Here is a 7,514-nt window from a genome sequence, read left to right as displayed (position 1 = left end):
ATGGTCATCTGAGTTAAATTCACCCATTCCAGTCCATTTCAGTTCACTGATTCCTAGAATGTCGACATTCACTCTTGCCATCTCTTGTTTGACCACTTCCATTTTGCCTTGATTCATGGACCTGACATTCCAGGTTCCTATGTAATATTGCTCTTTATAGCATCGGACCTTGCTTCTATCACCAGTCACATCCACAGCTGGGTATTCTTTTTGCTTTGGCTCCATCCCTTCATTCTTTCTGGAGTTATTTCTCTACTAATCTCCAGTAGCATATTGGGCACCTACTGACCTGGGGAGTTCCTCTTTCAGTATCCTATCGTTTTGCCTTTTCATACTGTTCATGGAGTTCTCAAGGCAAGAATACTGAAGTGGTTTGCCATTCCCTTCTCCAGTGGACCACATTCAATCAGTATTGCCATAAATATCCTTATACATAAATCTTAAAAACGAAAAAATTAAAAATGAAATTCCTGAGTCAAATAATAAGAATATTTTTTAAAATTTTGACATATAATTCCAAATTGCCTTCTGGACCACAGTTTAAACATTCACCTGCCATATAGCTAGCTATATATGAGTGGGTTCATTTAATTGTACCTCATTTGGCCATTACATATAGTCGTTTAAAGGCGTTTACCAAGTGGATGGGTAAAGCACTGTACTTCATGTTTAAAAAATATTTATGTATATATTTATTTGGCTGGGCTGACTCTTAGTTGTGGCATGCGGAAATTTGAGTCTAAGAATTTGAACTCTTAGTTGTGGTAGACAAGATCTAGTTCCTTGATGGAACTTGGGATCCCTGCACTGGGATTGTGGAGTCTTAGCCACCAGACCAGGTGGCAATAGTGGTAAAGAATCCACCTGCCAACACAGGAGATGCAAGAGACTTGGGTTCAATCCCTCCATCGGGAAGATTCCCCCACAGAAGACGATGCCACCCTACTCCAGTATTCTTGCCTGGGAGATCCCATGGACAGAGGAGCCTGGCTGGCTACAGTTCCTGGGCTCACAAAGAGCTGGACACAAGTGAGTACACACACATGCAGCCACTAGATCCCCAGGGAAGTCCCTCATTTTATTTTAACTAGCATTTCTTTTATTCTTTCAGAGATTTTATATGTATATTTTCATTCGCATTCTTTCTCCTATACATCTTCTGTGTTTAGCATTCACCCACATTTTCTCTACTATATCCAAAAATGTTGCTGTTATAGGTACATATATATTTTAAAATTTGTTTTCATATTCTAATGTATGATGTTTTTGATAAACAGATTTTTATGGATTCAAATGTGAAACTCTTCATTTTTTATAACTGCTTTTACTTAAAAATTTCCTTTATAATTGGCTTTACTTGAAAGCAGAGAAATTATCAAGATAAAGATTTGCCTCCCCTATTTTCTATAATTTTCTATGGTTTTACTTTTTACATTTAGTTCTTTCATCTGTCTGGTATTTATTTTGTTTCTGATATGAATTGAGGGTCTAATGTTTTTACTTCCATAGAATTCCCACAGATTTTCATATGATGCCAATTGAGTAATTATTACATTTTCATCATCATCTATCAGTTTTTTTATTAAAGGAATAGTGTAAAGACTGTGAGGACCATATTCTGCTTCAGTGATGCTCTGTTGAACTTTATACCAGTAGGCTTCTACTATCATTGTTTCTATCTAGATACATTTTCTTTCCTTCCTACTTTTTCTCCTTTGGGAATCATTTCAGTTCAGTTGCTCAGTCGTGTCCGACCCTTTGTGACCCCATGGACTGCAGCACGCCAGGCTTCCCTATCCGTCATAAACTCCTGGAGCTTGCTCAAACTCATGTCCATCAAGTCAGTGATGCCATCCAACCATCTCATCCAAACCTCCCTTTGGGAATATCTCCTTCCTAATTGTACTTATATGCATGTAGGTTTTGATCTTTAGATGGCAAATAGTAATTCCCCTCTGGACTCAGGAAATGCTTTTTTGGTTTTTGTTACCTGCACACTCAGAAACGTTTGATCTTTTGTAAGCTCTCGTAGGGTATGCATAAAGGATCCATTGATGAGGGTTAGAGCTGGAGTTGTTTTCTCCCATAAAGGAACACTTTGGAGTGGATGTTTATAAAGGAAAGTACAAAGGCAACTGAGTGGTCATTTGTTACTCTAGTTATCTTATTCAGCAAGGACTCTGAAAGAATGCTTTCAAAAGGGAGGGGAATGAATATTCAGTGACTCTTCAGTGATCTCAGAATTAACCTATGATTTCTGCCTTCTGCCTTGATCTATAAATGAATTATGATCATGTGAAAGTTTTTTGTTGTTGTTGTTTGGGGTGGGGTGCAAGGGCTGCACCAAGTCTTAGTTGCAGCACGGGGATCTTCATTGCCTAGAGTGGGATCTTTAGTTGAGACATGGGGGTTCTTAGTTGCAGCATTTGGGATCTAGTTCCCCAGCAAGGGATCAAACCCAGGCTCCCAACATTGGGAATGCAAAGTCTTAACCCCTGAACCACCAGGGAAGTCTCAGAGAAGTTTTAATAAAACCACAGTGCTCATTCATTTAATTATCCAGCTGAACTACATTTATGATTTGAAAAATGCTTTGCCTTTCCTTCTGATTGTCCATTAGAAGATGTGTTTTAGGTTTGGAACGAGAGGGTGACTGGAAAACCAGACCACTTTGTTTCAAATCTCGCCTCTGCCACCTACTCACTATGATCATTTTTTACCCTTTTTGAGCTTTTAGTTTCCTCATCTGTAAAATGAAGATAAAAATAGAGCTTGCCTCATCGCTTCCTATGAGGATTGAGTGAGTTAATTTCTGTAAAACCTTTAAAACACTGGCTGGGACATAGTAAGTGCTATGGGTTTGTTAAATCAATAGTCTTTTCCATTTTCACTTCTAGGTCCTTCTATTATAACTGTGACAACTGTTTAGTGGTTTAAAACACTGCTCAAGTACATTAGGGGAAATGAACTATTTTAGGAAACCTTCAAAATATTTTATAATCTAAATGATCTGTGGAGAGATACATCTAGATTTTCATATATTAAGATATCTTAAATTGTGGCAAATTAATAGTGTTTCGTTTTCCTTTTGCTAATGTACAGTAAAATAGGAATTAGAGGAACAAATTGGAGATGTGTCACAGGTAAGGACTAATTTCCAAACTTCCCAATCAACAAAGATTATTTTCAATGAACTCAAGTCCCAATTTTTTAAAGCATGAGTGTAATTATAAATGATTTTTAAATTTCTCATCAAATGGTGACTTTAAGGATATCTGGTATCAGCTGGCTATTAAGTTAATTGATTTTCATTTTTTATGTTTCACTAGAATACATTTTCTTTTTATCAACAATATAAATGAATATAATTTCTATTCACCTTAGGTCACATATGGCTTGGTTCAATACAGATCCTAAAGCTATTTTTTCAAAATCTCTAGAATTTGTTTTTTATTGTTGTTGAATACTTTTCACAGCATTACTCAGAGTGTGAAAAGCATAAACCAATGCAGATCTCTGGATTGCTCGTTTTTAATAATTAGTAATAAGAGTTGGGACATGTTCAACAATTTTACAGAGTAATTTTATATATATTAATCCAATAATTTTTTGAAATTTGGTTCATACTTTGAATTTAGTTTTTCTAGTAATTCAATTTTATTGTATCTTACAAAAATATTAGTCTACAACATATTGAAAAGTTAAAAAAAAAAGAAAAAGAAAGAAACATGGCCCTCCAGCATGATGAAAAGCACTGCCTAACAGATCATTTGATTGCCAAATAAACACTTTATGTGCTGTGCATGCTCAGTAGCTCAGTCGTGTCTGATTCTATGGGACCCCATGGACCATAGATCACTAGGCTCCTCTGTAGGGATTTCTCAGGCAAGAATACTGGAGTGAGTTGCCATTTCCTTCTCCAGGGGATAGCCTCAACTAAGAGATTGAACCTGTGTTTCTTGCATCTCCTGCACTGGCAGGAGCAGTAGCACCACCTGGGAAACACTTTATACAATCAATTATCAATCAATATTTTTGTTTGTTTGCAGTTGCTACTTTGAATTAAATTAACAAGTTATTAGGTATTTAAATCTGTGACTTCAAGTAAATTCATTGCACAATGTAATTCCACTTAGGTCTGCTGGGTTTGTCTTTGAAGATAGTAAGAGGCAGCTTATCCTTTTCTCTGAGTGATTCCTGGGCAGAATTCCTGGTCAGGCAGTCTTTCATAAGCAGATGTTGACATTGTTTCATTGACCGGAAACTTGACAATTATGTTTGACTTTCCTCTAAACCTCAGTTTTCCCCCTTAGAAAGCAGTGAGAAGTCCTATCCTGAAGCACACAAACACCAGAGAAATCTGAAATTGCCACTGAAAGAAAAAACAAAAACAAACAAACAAAAAAAACTAGGATGAGTGGTGCAGGTTTCTATTTCCTGGCTTGGGCTACGGGGACCATCTGAACAATACATCTTTTTTTCTGGGCATCGCTTTGTCCCTCTTGCTGGGAGCTGTGAGTGCTAACAAAGCAGACTGGAAATTAAAAGAAGGACATTATACAGCTTTAAAAATCACATCTTCTGTGGCAGGACAGGAGTTAAAGCTCAATTTTTTTTTTTTCCCCTCTGTATGTACCAAATTTGGCCCGTGATTCCTTTGAATGGCATGAAAAGCTGCTGGCTGGGTGTTGGTTTCCTCTCCTCTCTTCCTTTCTCACTTTTAAAATATGCCTGGCAGAGACTCAACCCTCCTCTCCTCCTGCTTTAATCCATTTTGCCCTCCTGTTCAGCTGACTAAGACTCCAAATGAGAAAAAGCATTCCTTCCCAATTGTTAAGAGGGTTTTTGCATCGTTAGAAATATTCGGTACATATGTAGACCCTGAATAACACATTCTGTCTTCCCCTCTCCTTAGCAGGTTTTGTAGCTGTCTCTTCAGAGACACTTTAGAATTTTTTTAGTTGCCATAATAACAATTTTTTGTGCGTATTCCATAATAGCAATTCTCCAATCACTGACGAAGCACCAAAATACATATCTTTGTTCATAGGCTTTTTATTGTATCAAGTGTTGGGAGCCAAACAGGAAAGCACTTGAAATTCCATTAAAGTTATATTCGTTTGTTTAAAAAAAGAGAGAGAGAAATCCTGCCATCTTTGGAAGTTGGTCTCTGTAGACCTTGTTAATGTAAGGATAGGTACAAGACACATTTTATGTAACTGAAGATTAATGGTTAACTGTTTCAGGTTCAGACTTCATACAATAGGAGGTGATGCTTATTTGGTGCAAAAACAAGAGGACACAGCAGCTGTGTTATCTGTATAAGATAAATACAATACAAAGGGGCTCCCAAATTTTACAAAATGTCAGCTTTGGTGCTTCTGAACATATCAATGTTACCAGCACTTAAAAATGCATTCAACTTGCCCGTCTTAAGAAGGCTGCCTGGCGTTTTCTAATTTCCAATATTACAAGATACAGGCATTCTTTCATCATATCACTGCTTTGTTGAAAAAGAAAGCTCAAGTGGGGCTTTTTATGTTTGGCTTATAACACCTAAGACAGTAAAGATGATTTAAGAACATTTCAGTAAATGCATTTTGATGCCTGATTGTCAGGGAGGGAAAAACTTTCCTCTACCCTGCCATGTTCTTCCGGCTGATCCAAGAATTAAACTAACACGAAACAGGTTAACAGGAGAAGATAGAGTTTAATTTCACATGTACAGGAATCACACATAATGAGAGGGTCAGAGACAGAAAGGTAAATTGAGGCATATGTGTCATCCTGATCTGAGGAATGGGATGGGCCCTGGGGCTTTCGAGGACCAAAGATGGGAGGGCCATTCACAGGATGATGACAAGAGCATGTGTCTGGTAATGAGATGTTTGTCCTGTAATATAGATGATGAGGCCACTTAGAGAAAATGTCTCTCTGCTAATAACTTTTTTAGGAAAAAGCTAATCTAAGTTCTTCTATGAAGTTGAAGGAGGGGCAGTAGTGTCTCTTTGGGCTTCCCTGGTGGCTCAGCAATAAAGAATCTGCCTGCAATGCAAGAGACCTGGGTTTGATCCCTGGGTCTGATCCCTGGGTCAGGAAGATCCCCTGGAGAAGGAAATAGCAACCCATTCCAGTATTCTTGCCTGGAGAATCCCATGGATAGGGGATCCTGGCGGGGTACAGTCCATGGGGTCGAAAGAGTCGGACATGACCTGTCGACTAAACCGCTAGTGCCTTTCTAGCCCTTGGGGGTCTTGATTCCCTGTAACTCAAAATAATCCACATGCTGAAGTGGCCCGTTTTGGGGAGACCTATTCTGATGCCCAACACAACCAGTAACATCAGTGTGCCTTTACGTACCTCCATAAATGAAAAATAATCACCACAGTGATAATGCTCTTTTTATTTCAAAGTCAGTCTAGCATAGGCGTGTCAGGTTAGCAAATTAAAATACAGGACTTACAGTGTCAGTACAGATAAAAAAGCAAATAATTTTTTAGTATATGTGTGTCCCACGCAATATTTGGAGGGGGCATACTTAATCAAAAATTTCCTCCTCGTGTCTCTGAAATCCGGCTTCAACAGAGTGTGCTGAATTTATCTGGCGACCCCTGTCTATCATCACTGCTATGAAAACAATGCAGAGCTGGATCTGATTTCCAGGGTCAAGAACAAGAGCTGGAGTTTCTGAGTTCGTTCCACCTGCCAGCTTTACAACTCTGTCCCATCACCAAGACCAGGGAAGCTTCTTCTGCAGAAGTAGAATGTATTTCCAATCAGTCATTTCAGTTTCTTAAAGGGAGAGAGAGAACTTACCCACTTGAGGAAAAGAAAAGAGCTGGCAAATAAGAAAAAGAAAAATCTGAAACAAGCAGAAGGGGAAAGAATCTTTATTGGGAAGTAATAGAATTAGGACTGATTAAGCTTCAAGCAAGATTTTCTAAAATAAAATTTAAAAAATCAGAATAATCAGATTCCTAGGAATCAGAAATTAGAGACAAACACAGAATGAAAAAAAGGACATAAAATTGTTATTTTTTTCCCCTTAGCAAGGCTAAGGCTTTTTTGTTTTTTTTTTAATTCCTAACTATCAGAACATTTTGTTGGGAGATAAATTTCCCAAGACATCATGTCTGTCTTTCTAAAGCTTTGTTTAGTGGTTGGTCTAACTTCTAGCTGATGGAGAAGGCTTGTTTTCTTTCTTTGGCTACTTCACACCCAAGGGCTTCTTGTTCCTCTATAAGACGAGTTCCCATAGATCTTCACCTTTGGCTTCAGTGACATGGTTCTCAGCACATGAAAAGCCACCCAGGATGCTAAAGGACCAGGGCAAATTTTCTACTTGAGTGCATGCTCAGTCTATCCGCTGTGGAGTGGGGTGTCATTTCCTCCTCCAGGGGATCTTTCCAATCCAGGGATCAAACCCGTGTCTCCTGCATCTGCTCCACTGGCAGGAAGATTCTTTACCACTGAGCCACCACATTTTCTATTTGCTAACCCTCCATCAGCATTCC

This window comes from Bos mutus, chromosome 13 (genome assembly GCF_027580195.1).
Source record: "Bos mutus isolate GX-2022 chromosome 13, NWIPB_WYAK_1.1, whole genome shotgun sequence".
NCBI classification, from domain to species: Eukaryota; Metazoa; Chordata; class Mammalia; order Artiodactyla; family Bovidae; genus Bos; species Bos mutus.
This window is presented reverse-complemented; position numbering follows the sequence as displayed.